Source organism: Eubalaena glacialis, chromosome 1 (assembly GCF_028564815.1).
Source record: "Eubalaena glacialis isolate mEubGla1 chromosome 1, mEubGla1.1.hap2.+ XY, whole genome shotgun sequence".
Taxonomy (NCBI): Eukaryota; Metazoa; Chordata; class Mammalia; order Artiodactyla; family Balaenidae; genus Eubalaena; species Eubalaena glacialis.
The window spans coordinates 97892017-97912204 of NC_083716.1; positions in this window are offsets into that span (position 1 = coordinate 97892017).

Consider the following 20188-nt stretch of genomic DNA (forward strand, 5'->3'; position numbering starts at 1 on the left):
AGGATGGAAGGCGAAGCCGAGTGTTTTTCTCAGTGCAGCTCAGACTAGGGAAAGAGTGCGACTTCCACGGCATGTTGGACCTTGCTACAACGGTGCTCGTGATCCTGTGCGAGTGTTGGGGAAATCGAGAAGTCCCAAGAAAGAGTGCAGTGTGTTGCCCATCCCTCGGCAGACACAGAGGGCCTCCGAGGGACTTATGGGCCTCGATGTTGCTCATCAGGCCCACAGCAGTGTGGAGGTGGTACTCGGTGATCTTGGAACGAAAATGACGTTCACCCGTGGGGCCTAGGAGTTCCAGAAAGGGTCCTTTTTAAAAATAAAGCAGAACAGCACCTAACAGCTCATGGAAAGAGCTGCATGCCTCCCTTTCTGCATGGCTACTCAAGGCCTTACCTCGAGGCAAGGACTCACGTTGAGATTCCCTTTAGCTCTAGAGCATGGCAAGATGAGCCCCACCCCGGCCATGGAAGCACCCTGTATAGCCAGAGAAAACTCATTTTCTTCCCAGACCCATGCCTACGGCGTCCAGAGGCCTGACAACAGCAGAGAATTTCAGGGAGCTTCCAGGGAGCATGAATGGGGCTTTCCAAATGGAAAAGCAAGGCTAGTACCATCCCGCCCCCATTTCCATGGGCACACGCAGCATACATCCCTGTGGTTTCTGACAAGTCAAAAGAGACACAGAGCACACACTTCGTCCTTCCCTGAATCAACTCCTCGAGGCAGGGTGTTCTGCATGTAGTGAACGGCCTCAACCAAAGCGCGCCCTAGCTAGGCCTCTGGGCCCGTGCCTCTTCAGAAGCCTGCAGTGCTACAGGAAAAACTGTGCTTTAGTGGCAATAGGAACGCAAGCCGACTTTCTCCTGGAGGCAGGGTGACTTCAGGTAGGAGGTCCTGGTTGGAAGGCGAAGCCTAGTGTTTTTTTTCAGTGCCAATCAGAGTAGGGAATGAGTGCGACTTCCACGGCATGTTGGAACCTGCTAGAACCGTGCCCGTGAACCTGTGGTAGTGCTGGGGAAATCAAGCTGTCCCAAGAAAGAGTGTACTGTTTTGCCCATCACTCGGCATACACAGTGTGAGTACGAAGGCCTACGGGCCTGGATGTTGTTTAGAAGAGCCAGGGGAGCCTGGGGGTACTCAGTGTTCTTGCAGGGAATAGGGTTTCCAGGCGAGGCACCTAGGTGTCCCGCAAAGCGTACTGGCGTTCAAATGCTGCAGAGCAGCGACTACGGCCTCATGGAAACTGCTGCACGCCTCCGCTTCTGCAGAGCAATTCAGGGCCTTACCTCGAGGCAAGTCCTCACGTTGAGTGTCCCGTGAGCGACCCCGCCTGGTAGGATGCTGACTTTCTCCTTGAGTAGAGAGACTTCAGGTACGAGGTGCTCTAAGAATTCTAAGCAGAGTGTTTTCTCATGGCAGCTCAAACGAGGGCAATGTCGAAGACTTCCAGGCCATGTTGGACTGCCTAGAAATGTGGTTCTGCTGTTGTTCGAGGGCTCTGGAAATGTAGCACGCCTGAAGTAACGTGCAGTGTGTTGCCCATCACTCGGCAGACACAGAGGGCCTCCGAGGGACCTATGGGCCTCGATGTTGCTCAGTAGGCCCACAGGGGTGTGGGGGTACTCAGTGATCTTGGAACGAAAATGATGCTCACCCGAGGGGCCTAGGAGTTCTCAAAGGGTACCTTCTTTCAAATAAAGCAGAACAGCGACTAAGAGCTCATGGGAAGAGCTGCATGCCTCCCTTTCTGCATGGCTACTCGGGGCCTTACCTCGAGGCAAGGACTCACGTTGAGATTCCCTTTAGATCTAGAGCATGGCAAGATGATCCCCACCCCGGCCATGGAAGCACCCTGTGTAGCCAGAGAAAACCCATTTTCTTCCCAGACCCATGCCTACAGCGGCCAGAGGCCAGTCAACAGCAGAGAATTTCAGGGAGCTTCCAGGGAGCATGAATGGGGCTTTCCAAATGGAAAAGCAAGGCTAGTACCATCCCGCCCCCATTTCCATGGGCACACGCAGCATACATCCCTGTGGTTTCTGACAAGTCAAAAGAGACACAGAGCACACACTGGTTCCTTCCCTGAATCAACTTCTCGAGGCAGAGTGTTCTGCATCTAGTGAACGGCCTCAACCAAGGCACGCCCTAGCTAGGCCTCTGGGCCCGGGCCTCTTCAGAAGCCTGCAGTGCTACAGGAAGAACTGTGCTTTAGTTGCAATAGGCAAGCAATCCGCCTTTCTCCTGGAGGCAGGGTGACTTCAGGTACGAGGTCCAGGATGGAAGGCGAAGCCGAGTGTTTTTCTCAGTGCAGCTCAGACTAGGGAAAGAGTGCGACTTCCACGGCATGTTGGACCTTGCTACAACGGTGCTCGTGATCCTGTGCGAGTGCTGGGGAAATCAAGAAGTCCCAAGAAAGAGTGCAGTGTGTTGCCCCATCCCTCGGCAGACACAGAGGGCCTCCGAGGGACTTATGGGCCTCGATGTTGCTCATCAGGCCCACAGCAGTGTGGAGGTGGTACTCGGTGATCTTGGAACGAAAATGACGCTCACCCGAGGGGCCTAGGAGTTCCAGAAAGGGTCCTTTTTAAAAATAAAGCAGAACAGCACCTAAGAGCTCATGGAAAGAGCTGCATGCCTCCCTTTCTGCATGGCTACTCAGGGCCTTACCTCGAGGCAAGGACTCACGTGGAGATTCCCTGTAGCTCTAGAGAATGGCAAGATGAGACCCACCCCGGCCATGGAAGCACCCTGTGTAGCCAGAGAAAACCGATTTTCTTCCCAGACCCATGCCTACGGCGTCCAGAGGCCTGACAACAGCAGAGAATTTCAGGGAGCTTCCAGGGAGCATGAATGGGGCTTTCCAAATGGAAAAGCAAGGCTAGTACCATCCCGCCCCCATTTCCATGGGCACACGCAGCATACATCCCTGTGGTTTCTGACAAGTCAAAAGAGACACAGAGCACACACTTCGTCCTTCCCTGAATCAACTCCTCGAGGCAGGGTGTTCTGCATGTAGTGAACGGCCTCAACCAAGGCGCGCCCTAGCTAGACCTCTGGGCTCGTGCCTCTTCAGAAGCCTGCAGTGCTACAGGAAAAACTGTGCTTTAGTGGCAATAGGAACGCAAGCCGACTTTCTCCTGGAGGCAGGGTGACTTCAGGTAGGAGGTCCTGGTTGGAAGGCGAAGCCTAGTGTTTTTTTTTCAGTGCCAATCAGAGTAGGGAATGAGTGCGACTTCCACGGCATGTTGGAACCTGCTAGAACCGTGCCCGTGAACCTGTGGTAGTGCTGGGGAAATCAAGCTGTCCCAAGAAAGAGTGTCCTGTTTTGCCCATCACTCGGCATACACAGTGTGAGTACGAAGGCCTACGGGCCTGGATGTTGTTTAGAAGAGCCAGGGGAGCCTGGGGGTACTCAGTGTTCTTGCAGGGAATAGGGTTTCCAGGCGAGGCACCTAGGTGTCCCGCAAAGCGTACTGGCGTTCAAATGCTGCAGAGCAGCGACTACGGCCTCATGGAAACTGCTGCACGCCTCCGCTTCTGCAGAGCAATTCAGGGCCTTACCTCGAGGCAAGTCCTCACGTTGAGTGTCCCGTGAGCGACACCGCATGGTAGGATGCTGACTTTCTCCTTGAGTAGAGAGACTTCAGGTACGAGGTCCTCTGAGAATTCTAAGCAGAGTGTTTTCTCATGGCAGCTCAAACGAGGGCAATGTCGAAGACTTCCAGGCCATGTTGGACTGCCTAGAAATGTGGTTCTGATGTTGTTCGAGGGCTCTGGAAATGTAGCACGCCTGAAGTAACGTGCAGTGTGTTGCCCATCACTCGGCAGACACAGAGGGCCTCCGAGGAACCTATGGGCCTCGATGTTGCTCAGTAGGCCCACAGGGGTGTGGGGGTACTCAGTGATCTTGGAACGAAAATGATGCTCACACGAGGGGCCTAGGCGTTCTCAAAGGGTACCTTCTTTCAAATAAAGCAGAACAGCGACTAAGAGCTCATGGGAAGAGCTGCCTGCCTCCCGTTCTGCATGGCTACTCGGGGCCTTACCTCGAGGCAAGGACTCACGTTGAGATTCCCTTTAGCTCTAGAGCATTACAAGAAGAGAGCCACCCCGGCCATGGAAGCACCCTGTGTAGCCAGAGAAAACCCATTTTCTTCCCAGACCCATGCCTACGGCGTCCAGAGGCCTGACAACAGCAGAGAATTTCAGGGAGCTTCCAGGGAGCATGAATGGGGCTTTCCAAATGGAAAAGCAAGGCTAGTACCATCCCGCCCCCATTTCCATGGGCACACGCAGCATACATCCCTGTGGTTTCTGACAAGTCAAAAGAGACACAGAGCACACACTGGTTCCTTCCCTGAATCAACTTCTCGAGGCAGAGTGTTCTGCATCTAGTGAACGGCCTCAACCAAGGCACGCCCTAGCTAGGCCTCTGGGCCCGGGCCTCTTCAGAAGCCTGCAGTGCTACAGGAAGAACTGTGCTTTAGTTGCAATAGGCAAGCAATCCGCCTTTCTCCTGGAGGCAGGGTGACTTCAGGTGGGAGGTCCTGGTTGGAAGGCGAAGCCTAGTGTTTTTTTTCAGTGCCAATCAGAGTAGGGAATGAGTGCGACTTCCACGGCATGTTGGAACCTGCTAGAACCGTGCCCGTGAACCTGTGGTAGTGCTGGGGAAATCAAGCTGTCCCAAGAAAGAGTGTCCTGTTTTGCCCATCACTCGGCATACACAGTGTGAGTACGAAGGCCTACGGGCCTGGATGTTGTTTAGAAGAGCCAGGGGAGCCTGGGGGTACTCAGTGTTCTTGCAGGGAATAGGGTTTCCAGGCGAGGCACCTAGGTGTCCCGCAAAGCGTACTGGCGTTCAAATGCTGCAGAGCAGCGACTACGGCCTCATGGAAACTGCTGCACGCCTCCGCTTCTGCAGAGCAATTCAGGGCCTTACCTCGAGGCAAGTCCTCACGTTGAGTGTCCCGTGAGCGACACCGCATGGTAGGATGCTGACTTTCTCCTTGAGTAGAGAGACTTCAGGTACGAGGTCCTCTAAGAATTCTAAGCAGAGTGTTTTCTCATGGCAGCTCAAACGAGGGCAATGTCGAAGACTTCCAGGCCATGTTGGACTGCCTAGAAATGTGGTTCTGCTGTTGTTCGAGGGCTCTGGAAATGTAGCACGCCTGAAGTAACGTGCAGTGTGTTGCCCATCACTCGGCAGACACAGAGGGCCTCCGAGGGACCTATGGGCCTCGATGTTGCTCAGTAGGCCCACAGGGGTGTGGGGGTACTCAGTGATCTTGGAACGAAAATGATGCTCACCCGAGGGGCCTAGGAGTTCTCAAAGGGTACCTTCTTTAAAATAAAGCAGAACAGCGACTAAGAGCTCATGGGAAGAGCTGCCTGCCTCCCGTTCTGCATGGCTACTCGGGGCCTTACCTCGAGGCAAGGACTCACGTTGAGATTCCCTTTAGCTCTAGAGCATGGCTAGATGAGCCCCACCCCGGCCATGGAAGCACCCTGTGTAGCCAGAGAAAACCCATTTTCTTCCCAGACCCATGCCTACGGCGTCCAGAGGCCTGACAACAGCAGAGAATTTCAGGGAGCTTCCAGGGAGCATGAATGGGGCTTTCCAAATGGAAAAGCAAGGCTAGTACCATCCCGCCCCCATTTCCATGGGCACACGCAGCATACATCCCTGTGGTTTCTGACAAGTCAAAAGAGACACAGAGCACACACTTCGTCCTTCCCTGAATCAACTCCTCGAGGCAGGGTGTTCTGCATGTAGTGAACGGCCTCAACCAAGGCGCGCCCTAGCTAGACCTCTGGGCCCGTGCCTCTTCAGAAGCCTGCAGTGCTACAGGAAAAACTGTGCTTTAGTGGCAATAGGAACGCAAGCCGACTTTCTCCTGAAGGCAGGGTGACTTCAGGTAGGAGGTCCTGGTTGGAAGGCGAAGCCTAGTGTTTTTTTTCAGTGCCAATCAGAGTAGGGAATGAGTGCGACTTCCACGGCATGTTGGAACCTGCTAGAACCGTGCCCGTGAACCTGTGGTAGTGCTGGGGAAATCAAGCTGTCCCAAGAAAGATTGTCCTGTTTTGCCCATCACTCGGCATACACAGTGTGAGTACGAAGGCCTACGGGCCTGGATGTTGTTTAGAAGAGCCAGGGGAGCCTGGGGGTACTCAGTGTTCTTGCAGGGAATAGGGTTTCCAGGCGAGGCACCTAGGTGTCCCGCAAAGCGTACTGGCGTTCAAATGCTGCAGAGCAGCGACTACGGCCTCATGGAAACTGCTGCACGCCTCCGCTTCTGCAGAGCAATTCAGGGCCTTACCTCGAGGCAAGTCCTCACGTTGAGTGTCCCGTGAGCGACACCGCATGGTAGGATGCTGACTTTCTCCTTGAGTAGAGAGACTTCAGGTACGAGGTCCTCTAAGAATTCTAAGCAGAGTGTTTTCTCATGGCAGCTCAAACGAGGGCAATGTCGAAGACTTCCAGGCCATGTTGGACTGCCTAGAAATGTGGTTCTGATGTTGTTCGAGGGCTCTGGAAATGTAGCACGCCTGAAGTAACGTGCAGTGTGTTGCCAATCACTCGGCAGACACAGACGGCCTCCGAGGGACCTATGGGCCTCGATGTTGCTCAGTAGGCCAACAGGGGTGTGGGGGTACTCAGTGATCTTGGAACGAAAATGATGCTCACCCGAGGGGCCTAGGAGTTCTCAAAGGGTACCTTCTTTCAAATAAAGCAGAACAGCGACTAAGAGCTCATGGGAAGAGCTGCCTGCCTCCCGTTCTGCATGGCTACTCGGGGCCTTACCTCGAGGCAAGGACTCACGTTGAGATTCCCTTTAGCTCTAGAGCATGGCTAGATGAGCCCCACCCCGGCCATGGAAGCACCCTGTGTAGCCAGAGAAAACCCATTTTCTTCCCAGACCCATGCCTACGGCGTCCAGAGGCCTGACAACAGCAGAGAATTTCAGGGAGCTTCCACGGAGCATGAATGGGGCTTTCCAAATGGAAAAGCAAGGCTAGTACCATCCCGCCCCCATTTCCATGGGCACACGCAGCATACATCCCTGTGGTTTCTGACAAGTCAAAAGAGACACAGAGCACACACTGGTTCCTTCCCTGAATCAACTTCTCGAGGCAGAGTGTTCTGCATCTAGTGAACGGCCTCAACCAAGGCACGCCCTAGCTAGGCCTCTGGGCCCGGGCCTCTTCAGAAGCCTGCAGTGCTACAGGAAGAACTGTGCTTTAGTTGCAATAGGCAAGCAATCCGCCTTTCTCCTGGAGGCAGGGTGACTTCAGGTGGGAGGTCCTGGTTGGAAGGCGAAGCCTAGTGTTTTTTTTCAGTGCCAATCAGAGTAGGGAATGAGTGCGACTTCCACGGCATGTTGGAACCTGCTAGAACCGTGCCCGTGAACCTGTGGTAGTGCTGGGGAAATCAAGCTGTCCCAAGAAAGAGTGTCCTGTTTTGCCCATCACTCGGCATACACAGTGTGAGTACGAAGGCCTACGGGCCTGGATGTTGTTTAGAAGAGCCAGGGGAGCCTGGGGGTACTCAGTGTTCTTGCAGGGAATAGGGTTTCCAGGCGAGGCACCTAGGTGTCCCGCAAAGCGTACTGGCGTTCAAATGCTGCAGAGCAGCGACTACGGCCTCATGGAAACTGCTGCACGCCTCCGCTTCTGCAGAGCAATTCAGGGCCTTACCTCGAGGCAAGTCCTCACGTTGAGTGTCCCGTGAGCGACACCGCATGGTAGGATGCTGACTTTCTCCTTGAGTAGAGAGACTTCAGGTACGAGGTCCTCTAAGAATTCTAAGCAGAGTGTTTTCTCATGGCAGCTCAAACGAGGGCAATGTCGAAGACTTCCAGGCCATGTTGGACTGCCTAGAAATGTGGTTCTGCTGTTGTTCGAGGGCTCTGGAAATGTAGCACGCCTGAAGTAACGTGCAGTGTGTTGCCCATCACTCGGCAGACACAGAGGGCCTCCGAGGGACCTATGGGCCTCGATGTTGCTCAGTAGGCCCACAGGGGTGTGGGGGTACTCAGTGATCTTGGAACGAAAATGATGCTCACCCGAGGGGCCTAGGAGTTCTCAAAGGGTACCTTCTTTCAAATAAAGCAGAACAGCGACTAAGAGCTCATGGGAAGAGCTGCCTGCCTCCCGTTCTGCATGGCTACTCGGGGCCTTACCTCGAGGCAAGGACTCACGTTGAGATTCCCTTTAGCTCTAGAGCATGGCTAGATGAGCCCCACCCCGGCCATGGAAGCACCCTGTGTAGCCAGAGAAAACCCATTTTCTTCCCAGACCCATGCCTACGGCGTCCAGAGGCCTGACAACAGCAGAGAATTTCAGGGAGCTTCCAGGGAGCATGAATGGGGCTTTCCAAATGGAAAAGCAAGGCTAGTACCATCCCGCCCCCATTTCCATGGGCACACGCAGCATACATCCCTGTGGTTTCTGACAAGTCAAAAGAGACACAGAGCACACACTTCGTCCTTCCCTGAATCAACTCCTCGAGGCAGGGTGTTCTGCATGTAGTGAACGGCCTCAACCAAGGCGCGCCCTAGCTAGACCTCTGGGCCCGTGCCTCTTCAGAAGCCTGCAGTGCTACAGGAAAAACTGTGCTTTAGTGGCAATAGGAACGCAAGCCGACTTTCTCCTGGAGGCAGGGTGACTTCAGGTAGGAGGTCCTGGTTGGAAGGCGAAGCCTAGTGTTTTTTTTTCAGTGCCAATCAGAGTAGGGAATGAGTGCGACTTCCACGGCATGTTGGAACCTGCTAGAACCGTGCCCGTGAACCTGTGGTAGTGCTGGGGAAATCAAGCTGTCCCAAGAAAGAGTGTCCTGTTTTGCCCATCACTCGGCATACACAGTGTGAGTACGAAGGCCTACGGGCCTGGATGTTGTTTAGAAGAGCCAGGGGAGCCTGGGGGTACTCAGTGTTCTTGCAGGGAATAGGGTTTCCAGGCGAGGCACCTAGGTGTCCCGCAAAGCGTACTGGCATTCAAATGCTGCAGAGCAGCGACTACGGCCTCATGGAAACTGCTGCACGCCTCCGCTTCTGCAGAGCAATTCAGGGCCTTACCTCGAGGCAAGTCCTCACGTTGAGTGTCCCGTGAGCGACACCTCATGGTAGGATGCTGACTTTCTCCTTGAGTAGAGAGACTTCAGGTACGAGGTCCTCTGAGAATTCTAAGCAGAGTGTTTTCTCATGGCAGCTCAAACGAGGGCAATGTCGAAGACTTCCAGGCCATGTTGGACTGCCTAGAAATGTGGTTCTGATGTTGTTCGAGGGCTCTGGAAATGTAGCACGCCTGAAGTAACGTGCAGTGTGTTGCCCATCACTCGGCAGACACAGAGGGCCTCCGAGGAACCTATGGGCCTCGATGTTGCTCAGTAGTCCCACAGGGGTGTGGGGGTACTCAGTGATCTTGGAACGAAAATGATGCTCACCCGAGGGGCCTAGGCGTTCTCAAAGGGTACCTTCTTTAAAATAAAGCAGAACAGCGACTAAGAGCTCATGGGAAGAGCTGCCTGCCTCCCGTTCTGCATGGCTACTCGGGGCCTTACCTCGAGGCACGGACTCACGTTGAGATTCCCTTTAGCTCTAGAGCATTACAAGAAGAGAGCCACCCCGGCCATGGAAGCACCCTGTGTAGCCAGAGAAAACCCATTTTCTTCCCAGACCCATGCCTACAGCGGCCAGAGGCCAGTCAACAGCAGAGAATTTCAGGGAGCTTCAAGGGAGCATGAATGGGGCTTTCCAAATGGAAAAGCAAGGCTAGTACCATTGCGCCCCATTTCCATGGGCACACGCAGCATACATCCCTGTGGTTTCTGACAAGTCAAAAGAGACACAGAGCACACACTGGTTCCTTCCCTGAATCAACTTCTCGAGGCAGAGTGTTCTGCATCTAGTGAACGGCCTCAACCAAGGCACGCCCTAGCTAGGCCTCTGGGCCCGGGCCTCTTCAGAAGCCTGCAGTGCTACAGGAAAAACTGTGCTTTAGTGGCAATAGGAACGCAAGCCGACTTTCTCCTGGAGGCAGGGTGACTTCAGGTAGGAGGTCCTGGTTGGAAGGCGAAGCCTAGTGTTTTTTTTCAGTGCCAATCAGAGTAGGGAATGAGTGCGACTTCCACGGCATGTTGGAACCTGCTAGAACCGTGCCCGTGAACCTGTGGTAGTGCTGGGGAAATCAAGCTGTCCCAAGAAAGAGTGTCCTGTTTTGCCCATCACTCGGCATACACAGTGTGAGTACGAAGGCCTACGGGCCTGGATGTTGTTTAGAAGAGCCAGGGGAGCCTGGGGGTACTCAGTGTTCTTGCAGGGAATAGGGTTTCCAGGCGAGGCACCTAGGTGTCCCGCAAAACGTACTGGCGTTCAAATGTTGCAGAGCAGCGACTACGGCCTCATGGAAACTGCTGCACGCCTCCGCTTCTGCAGAGCAATTCAGGGCCTTACCTCGAGGCAAGTCCTCACGTTGAGTGTCCCGTGAGCGACACCGCATGGTAGGATGCTGACTTTCTCCTTGAGTAGAGAGACTTCAGGTACGAGGTCCTCTAAGAATTCTAAGCAGAGTGTTTTCTCATGGCAGCTCAAACGAGGGCAATGTCGAAGTCTTCCAGGCCATGTTGGACTGCCTAGAAATGTGGTTCTGCTGTTGTTCGAGGGCTCTGGAAATGTAGCACGCCTGAAGTAACGTGCAGTGTGTTGCCCATCACTCGGCAGACACAGAGGGCCTCCGAGGGACCTATGGGCCTCGATGTTGCTCAGTAGGCCCACAGGGGTGTGGGGGTACTCAGTGATCTTGGAACGAAAATGATGCTCACCCGAGGGGCCTAGGAGTTCTCAAAGGGTACCTTCTTTAAAATAAAGCAGAACAGCGACTAAGAGCTCATGGGAAGAGCTGCCTGCCTCCCGTTCTGCATGGCTACTCGGGGCCTTACCTCGAGGCAAGGACTCACGTTGAGATTCCCTTTAGCTCTAGAGCATTACAAGAAGAGAGCCACCCCGGCCATGGAAGCACCCTGTGTAGCCAGAGAAAACCCATTTTCTTCCCAGACCCATGCCTACGGCGTCCAGAGGCCTGACAACAGCAGAGAATTTCAGGGAGCTTCCAGGGAGCATGAATGGGGCTTTCCAAATGGAAAAGCAAGGCTAGTACCATCCCGCCCCCATTTCCATGGGCACACGCAGCATACATCCCTGTGGTTTCTGACAAGTCAAAAGAGACACAGAGCACACACTGGTTCCTTCCCTGAATCAACTTCTCGAGGCAGGGTGTTCTGCATGTAGTGAACGGCCTCAACCAAGGCGCGCCCTAGCTAGATCTCTGGGCCCGTGCCTCTTCAGAAGCCTGCAGTGCTACAGGAAAAACTCTGCTTTAGTGGCAATAGGAACGCAAGCCGACTTTCTCCTGGAGGCAGGGTGACTTCAGGTAGGAGGTCCTGGTTGGAAGGCGAAGCCTAGTGTTTTTTTTTCAGTGCCAATCAGAGTAGGGAATGAGTGCGACTTCCACGGCATGTTGGAACCTGCTAGAACCGTGCCCGTGAACCTGTGGTAGTGCTGGGGAAATCAAGCTGTCCCAAGAAAGAGTGTCCTGTTTTGCCCATCACTCGGCATACACAGTGTGAGTACGAAGGCCTACGGGCCTGGATGTTGTTTAGAAGAGCCAGGGGAGCCTGGGGGTACTCAGTGTTCTTGCAGGGAATAGGGTTTCCAGGCGAGGCACCTAGGTGTCCCGCAAAGCGTACTGGCGTTCAAATGCTGCAGAGCAGCGACTACGGCCTCATGGAAACTGCTGCACGCCTCCGCTTCTGCAGAGCAATTCAGGGCCTTACCTCGAGGCAAGTCCTCACGTTGAGTGTCCCGTGAGCGACACCGCATGGTAGGATGCTGACTTTCTCCTTGAGTAGAGAGACTTCAGGTACGAGGTCCTCTAAGAATTCTAAGCAGAGTGTTTTCTCAGGGCAGCTCAAACGAGGGCAATGTCGAAGACTTCCAGGCCATGTTGGACTGCCTAGAAATGTGGTTCTGCTGTTGTTCGAGGGCTCTGGAAATGTAGCACGCCTGAAGTAACGTGCAGTGTGTTGCCCATCACTCGGCAGACACAGAGGGCCTCCGAGGAACCTATGGGCCTCGATGTTGCTCAGTAGGCCCACAGGGGTGTGGGGGTACTCAGTGATCTTGGAACGAAAATGATGCTCACCCGAGGGGCCTAGGAGTTCTCAAAGGGTACCTTCTTTAAAATAAAGCAGAACAGCGACTAAGAGCTCATGGGAAGAGCTGCCTGCCTCCCGTTCTGCATGGCTCCTCGGGGCCTTACCTCGAGGCACGGACTCACGTTGAGATTCCCTTTAGCTCTAGAGCATTACAAGAAGAGAGCCACCCCGGCCATGGAAGCACCCTGTGTAGCCAGAGAAAACCCATTTTCTTCCCAGACCCATGCCTACGGCGTCCAGAGGCCTGACAACAGCAGAGAATTTCAGGGAGCTTCCAGGGAGCATGAATGGGGCTTTCCAAATGGAAAAGCAAGGCTAGTACCATCCCGCCCCCATTTCCATGGGCACACGCAGCATACATCCCTGTGGTTTCTGACAAGTCAAAAGAGACACAGAGCACACACTGGTTCCTTCCCTGAATCAACTTCTCGAGGCAGAGTGTTCTGCATCTAGTGAACGGCCTCAACCAAGGCACGCCCTAGCTAGGCCTCTGGGCCCGGGCCTCTTCAGAAGCCTGCAGTGCTACAGGAAGAACTGTGCTTTAGTGGCAATAGGCAAGCAATCCGCCTTTCTCCTGGAGGCAGGGTGACTTCAGGTAGGAGGTCCTGGTTGGAAGGCGAAGCCTAGTGTTTTTTTTCAGTGCCAATCAGAGTAGGGAATGAGTGCGACTTCCACGGCATGTTGGAACCTGCTAGAACCGTGCCCGTGAACCTGTGGTAGTGCTGGGGAAATCAAGCTGTCCCAAGAAAGAGTGTCCTGTTTTGCCCATCACTCGGCATACACAGTGTGAGTACGAAGGCCTACGGGCCTGGATGTTGTTTAGAAGAGCCAGGGGAGCCTGGGGGTACTCAGTGTTCTTGCAGGGAATAGGGTTTCCAGGCGAGGCACCTAGGTGTCCCGCAAAGCGTACTGGCGTTCAAATGCTGCAGAGCAGCGACTACGGCCTCATGGAAACTGCTGCACGCCTCCGCTTCTGCAGAGCAATTCAGGGCCTTACCTCGAGGCAAGTCCTCACGTTGAGTGTCCCGTGAGCGACACCGCATGGTAGGATGCTGACTTTCTCCTTGAGTAGAGAGACTTCAGGTACGAGGTCCTCTAAGAATTCTAAGCAGAGTGTTTTCTCAGGGCAGCTCAAACGAGGGCAATGTCGAAGACTTCCAGGCCATGTTGGACTGCCTAGAAATGTGGTTCTGCTGTTGTTCGAGGGCTCTGGAAATGTAGCACGCCTGAAGTAACGTGCAGTGTGTTGCCCATCACTCGGCAGACACAGAGGGCCTCCGAGGAACCTATGGGCCTCGATGTTGCTCAGTAGGCCCACAGGGGTGTGGGGGTACTCAGTGATCTTGGAACGAAAATGATGCTCACCCGAGGGGCCTAGGAGTTCTCAAAGGGTACCTTCTTTAAAATAAAGCAGAACAGCGACTAAGAGCTCATGGGAAGAGCTGCCTGCCTCCCGTTCTGCATGGCTACTCGGGGCCTTACCTCGAGGCAAGGACTCACGTTGAGATTCCCTTTAGCTCTAGAGCATTACAGGAAGAGAGCCACCCCGGCCATGGAAGCACCCTGTGTAGCCAGAGAAAACCCATTTTCTTCCCAGACCCATGCCTACGGCGTCCAGAGGCCTGACAACAGCAGAGAATTTCAGGGAGCTTCCAGGGAGCATGAATGGGGCTTTCCAAATGGAAAAGCAAGGCTAGTACCATCCCGCCCCCATTTCCATGGGCACACGCAGCATACATCCCTGTGGTTTCTGACAAGTCAAAAGAGACACAGAGCACACACTGGTTCCTTCCCTGAATCAACTTCTCGAGGCAGAGTGTTCTGCATCTAGTGAACGGCCTCAACCAAGGCACGCCCTAGCTAGGCCTCTGGGCCCAGGCCTCTTCAGAAGCCTGCAGTGCTACAGGAAAAACTGTGCTTTAGTGGCAATAGGAACGCAAGCCGACTTTCTCCTGGAGGCAGGGTGACTTCAGGTAGGAGGTCCTGGTTGGAAGGCGAAGCCTAGTGTTTTTTTTCAGTGCCAATCAGAGTAGGGAATGAGTGCGACTTCCACGGCATGTTGGAACCTGCTAGAACCGTGCCCGTGAACCTGTGGTAGTGCTGGGGAAATCAAGCTGTCCCAAGAAAGAGTGTCCTGTTTTGCCCATCACTCGGCATACACAGTGTGAGTACGAAGGCCTACGGGCCTGGATGTTGTTTAGAAGAGCCAGGGGAGCCTGGGGGTACTCAGTGTTCTTGCAGGGAATAGGGTTTCCAGGCGAGGCACCTAGGTGTCCCGCAAAGCGTACTGGCGTTCAAATGCTGCAGAGCAGCGACTACGGCCTCATGGAAACTGCTGCACGCCTCCGCTTCTGCAGAGCAATTCAGGGCCTTACCTCGAGGCAAGTCCTCACGTTGAGTGTCCCGTGAGCGACACCGCATGGTAGGATGCTGACTTTCTCCTTGAGTAGAGAGACTTCAGGTACGAGGTCCTCTAAGAATTCTAAGCAGAGTGTTTTCTCAGGGCAGCTCAAACGAGGGCAATGTCGAAGACTTCCAGGCCATGTTGGACTGCCTAGAAATGTGGTTCTGCTGTTGTTCGAGGGCTCTGGAAATGTAGCACGCCTGAAGTAACGTGCAGTGTGTTGCCCATCACTCGGCAGACACAGAGGGCCTCCGAGGGACCTATGGGCCTCGATGTTGCTCAGTAGGCCCACAATGGTGTGGGGGTACTCAGTGATCTTGGAACGAAAATGATGCTCACCCGAGGCGCCTAGGAGTTCTCAAAGGGTACCTTCTTTAAAATAAAGCAGAACAGCGACTAAGAGCTCATGGGAAGAGCTGCCTGCCTCCCGTTCTGCATGGCTACTCGGGGCCTTACCTCGAGGCAAGGACTCACGTTGAGATTCCCTTTAGCTCTAGAGCATTACAAGAAGAGAGCCACCCCGGCCATGGAAGCACCCTGTGTAGCCAGAGAAAACCCATTTTCTTCCCAGACCCATGCCTACGGCGTCCAGAGGCCTGACAACAGCAGAGAATTTCAGGGAGCTTCCAGGGAGCATGAATGGGGCTTTCCAAATGGAAAAGCAAGGCTAGTACCATCCCGCCCCCATTTCCATGGGCACACGCAGCATACATCCCTGTGGTTTCTGACAAGTCAAAAGAGACACAGAGCACACACTGGTTCCTTCCCTGAATCAACTTCTCGAGGCAGAGTGTTCTGCATCTAGTGAACGGCCTCAACCAAGGCACGCCCTAGCTAGGCCTCTGGGCCCGGGCCTCTTCAGAAGCCTGCAGTGCTACAGGAAGAACTGTGCTTTAGTGGCAATAGGCAAGCAATCCGCCTTTCTCCTGGAGGCAGGGTGACTTCAGGTAGGAGGTCCTGGTTGGAAGGCGAAGCCTAGTGTTTTTTTTCAGTGCCAATCAGAGTAGGGAATGAGTGTGACTTCCACGGCATGTTGGAACCTGCTAGAACCGTGCCCGTGAACCTGTGGTAGTGCTGGGGAAATCAAGCTGTCCCAAGAAAGAGTGTCCTGTTTTGCCCATCACTCGGCATACACAGTGTGAGTACGAAGGCCTACGGGCCTGGATGTTGTTTAGAAGAGCCAGGGGAGCCTGGGGGTACTCAGTGTTCTTGCAGGGAATAGGGTTTCCAGGCGAGGCACCTAGGTGTCCCGCAAAGCGTACTGGCGTTCAAATGCTGCAGAGCAGCGACTACGGCCTCATGGAAACTGCTGCACGCCTCCGCTTCTGCAGAGCAATTCAGGGCCTTACCTCGAGGCAAGTCCTCACGTTGAGTGTCCCGTGAGCGACACCGCATGGTAGGATGCTGACTTTCTCCTTGAGTAGAGAGACTTCAGGTACGAGGTCCTCTAAGAATTCTAAGCAGAGTGTTTTCTCAGGGCAGCTCAAACGAGGGCAATGTCGAAGACTTCCAGGCCATGTTGGACTGCCTAGAAATGTGGTTCTGCTGTTGTTCGAGGGCTCTGGAAATGTAGCACGCCTGAAGTAACGTGCAGTGTGTTGCCCATCACTCGGCAGACACAGAGGGCCTCCGAGGAACCTATGGGCCTCGATGTTGCTCAGTAGGCCCACAGGGGTGTGGGGGTACTCAGTGATCTTGGAACGAAAATGATGCTCACCCGAGGGGCCTAGGAGTTCTCAAAGGGTACCTTCTTTCAAATAAAGCAGAACAGCGACTAAGAGCTCATGGGAAGAGCTGCCTGCCTCCCGTTCTGCATGGCTACTCGGGGCCTTACCTCGAGGCAAGGACTCACGTTGAGATTCCCTTTAGCTCTAGAGCATTACAGGAAGAGAGCCACCCCGGCCATGGAAGCACCCTGTGTAGCCAGAGAAAACCCATTTTCTTCCCAGACCCATGCCTACGGCGTCCAGAGGCCTGACAACAGCAGAGAATTTCAGGGAGCTTCCAGGGAGCATGAATGGGGCTTTCCAAATGGAAAAGCAAGGCTAGTACCATCCCGCCCCCATTTCCATGGGCACACGCAGCATACATCCCTGTGGTTTCTGACAAGTCAAAAGAGACACAGAGCACACACTGGTTCCTTCCCTGAATCAACTTCTCGAGGCAGAGTGTTCTGCATCTAGTGAACGGCCTCAACCAAGGCACGCCCTAGCTAGGCCTCTGGGCCCGGGCCTCTTCAGAAGCCTGCAGTGCTACAGGAAAAACTGTGCTTTAGTGGCAATAGGAACGCAAGCCGACTTTCTCCTGGAGGCAGGGTGACTTCAGGTAGGAGGTCCTGGTTGGAAGGCGAAGCCTAGTGTTTTTTTTCAGTGCCAATCAGAGTAGGGAATGAGTGCGACTTCCACGGCATGTTGGAACCTGCTAGAACCGTGCCCGTGAACCTGTGGTAGTGCTGGGGAAATCAAGCTGTCCCAAGAAAGAGTGTCCTGTTTTGCCCATCACTCGGCATACACAGTGTGAGTACGAAGGCCTACGGGCCTGGATGTTGTTTAGAAGAGCCAGGGGAGCCTGGAGGTACTCAGTGTTCTTGCAGGGAATAGGGTTTCCAGGCGAGGCACCTAGGTGTCCCGCAAAGCGTACTGGCGTTCAAATGTTGCAGAGCAGCGACTACGGCCTCATGGAAACTGCTGCACGCCTCCGCTTCTGCAGAGCAATTCAGGGCCTTACCTCGAGGCAAGTCCTCACGTTGAGTGTCCCGTGAGCGACACCGCATGGTAGGATGCTGACTTTCTCCTTGAGTAGAGAGACTTCAGGTACGAGGTCCTCTAAGAATTCTAAGCAGAGTGTTTTCTCAGGGCAGCTCAAACGAGGGCAATGTCGAAGACTTCCAGGCCATGTTGGACTGCCTAGAAATGTGGTTCTGCTGTTGTTCGAGGGCTCTGGAAATGTAGCACGCCTGAAGTAACGTGCAGTGTGTTGCCCATCACTCGGCAGACACAGAGGGCCTCCGAGGGACCTATGGGCCTCGATGTTGCTCAGTAGGCCCACAGGGGTGTGGGGGTACTCAGTGATCTTGGAACGAAAATGATGCTCACCCGAGGGGCCTAGGAGTTCTCAAAGGGTACCTTCTTTAAAATAAAGCAGAACAGCGACTAAGAGCTCATGGGAAGAGCTGCCTGCCTCCCGTTCTGCATGGCTACTCGGGGCCTTACCTCGAGGCACGGACTCACGTTGAGATTCCCTTTAGCTCTAGAGCATTACAAGAAGAGAGCCACCCCGGCCATGGAAGCACCCTGTGTAGCCAGAGAAAACCCATTTTCTTCCCAGACCCATGCCTACGGCGTCCAGAGGCCTGACAACAGCAGAGAATTTCAGGGAGCTTCCAGGGAGCATGAATGGGGCTTTCCAAATGGAAAAGCAAGGCTAGTACCATCCCGCCCCCATTTCCATGGGCACACGCAGCATACATCCCTGTGGTTTCTGACAAGTCAAAAGAGACACAGAGCACACACTGGTTCCTTCCCTGAATCAACTTCTCGAGGCAGAGTGTTCTGCATCTAGTGAACGGCCTCAACCAAGGCACGCCCTAGCTAGGCCTCTGGGCCCGGGCCTCTTCAGAAGCCTGCAGTGCTACAGGAAGAACTGTGCTTTAGTGGCAATAGGCAAGCAATCCGCCTTTCTCCTGGAGGCAGGGTGACTTCAGGTAGGAGGTCCTGGTTGGAAGGCGAAGCCTAGTGTTTTTTTTCAGTGCCAATCAGAGTAGGGAATGAGTGTGACTTCCACGGCATGTTGGAACCTGCTAGAACCGTGCCCGTGAACCTGTGGTAGTGCTGGGGAAATCAAGCTGTCCCAAGAAAGAGTGTCCTGTTTTGCCCATCACTCGGCATACACAGTGTGAGTACGAAGGCCTACGGGCCTGGATGTTGTTTAGAAGAGCCAGGGGAGCCTGGGGGTACTCAGTGTTCTTGCAGGGAATAGGGTTTCCAGGCGAGGCACCTAGGTGTCCCGCAAAGCGTACTGGCGTTCAAATGCTGCAGAGCAGCGACTACGGCCTCATGGAAACTGCTGCACGCCTCCGCTTCTGCAGAGCAATTCAGGGCCTTACCTCGAGGCAAGTCCTCACGTTGAGTGTCCCGTGAGCGACACCGCATGGTAGGATGCTGACTTTCTCCTTGAGTAGAGAGACTTCAGGTACGAGGTCCTCTAAGAATTCTAAGCAGAGTGTTTTCTCAGGGCAGCTCAAACGAGGGCAATGTCGAAGACTTCCAGGCCATGTTGGACTGCCTAGAAATGTGGTTCTGCTGTTGTTCGAGGGCTCTGGAAATGTAGCACGCCTGAAGTAACGTGCAGTGTGTTGCCCATCACTCGGCAGACACAGAGGGCCTCCGAGGAACCTATGGGCCTCGATGTTGCTCAGTAGGCCCACAGGGGTGTGGGGGTACTCAGTGATCTTGGAACGAAAATGATGCTCACCCGAGGGGCCTAGGAGTTCTCAAAGGGTACCTTCTTTAAAATAAAGCAGAACAGCGACTAAGAGCTCATGGGAAGAGCTGCCTGCCTCCCGTTCTGCATGGCTACTCGGGGCCTTACCTCGAGGCAAGGACTCACGTTGAGATTCCCTTTAGCTCTAGAGCATTACAGGAAGAGAGCCACCCCGGCCATGGAAGCACCCTGTGTAGCCAGAGAAAACCCATTTTCTTCCCAGACCCATGCCTACGGCGTCCAGAGGCCTGACAACAGCAGAGAATTTCAGGGAGCTTCCAGGGAGCATGAATGGGGCTTTCCAAATGGAAAAGCAAGGCTAGTACCATCCCGCCCCCATTTCCATGGGCACACGCAGCATACATCCCTGTGGTTTCTGACAAGTCAAAAGAGACACAGAGCACACACTGGTTCCTTCCCTGAATCAACTTCTCGAGGCAGAGTGTTCTGCATCTAGTGAACGGCCTCAACCAAGGCACGCCCTAGCTAGGCCTCTGGGCCCGGGCCTCTTCAGAAGCCTGCAGTGCTACAGGAAAAACTGTGCTTTAGTGGCAATAGGAACGCAAGCCGACTTTCTCCTGGAGGCAGGGTGACTTCAGGTAGGAGGTCCTGGTTGGAAGGCGAAGCCTAGTGTTTTTTTTCAGTGCCAATCAGAGTAGGGAATGAGTGCGACTTCCACGGCATGTTGGAACCTGCTAGAACCGTGCCCGTGAACCTGTGGTAGTGCTGGGGAAATCAAGCTGTCCCAAGAAAGAGTGTCCTGTTTTGCCCATCACTCGGCATACACAGTGTGAGTACGAAGGCCTACGGGCCTGGATGTTGTTTAGAAGAGCCAGGGGAGCCTGGGGGTACTCAGTGTTCTTGCAGGGAATAGGGTTTCCAGGCGAGGCACCTAGGTGTCCCGCAAAGCGTACTGGCGTTCAAATGTTGCAGAGCAGCGACTACGGCCTCATGGAAACTGCTGCACGCCTCCGCTTCTGCAGAGCAATTCAGGGCCTTACCTCGAGGCAAGTCCTCACGTTGAGTGTCCCGTGAGCGACACCGCATGGTAGGATGCTGACTTTCTCCTTGAGTAGAGAGACTTCAGGTAC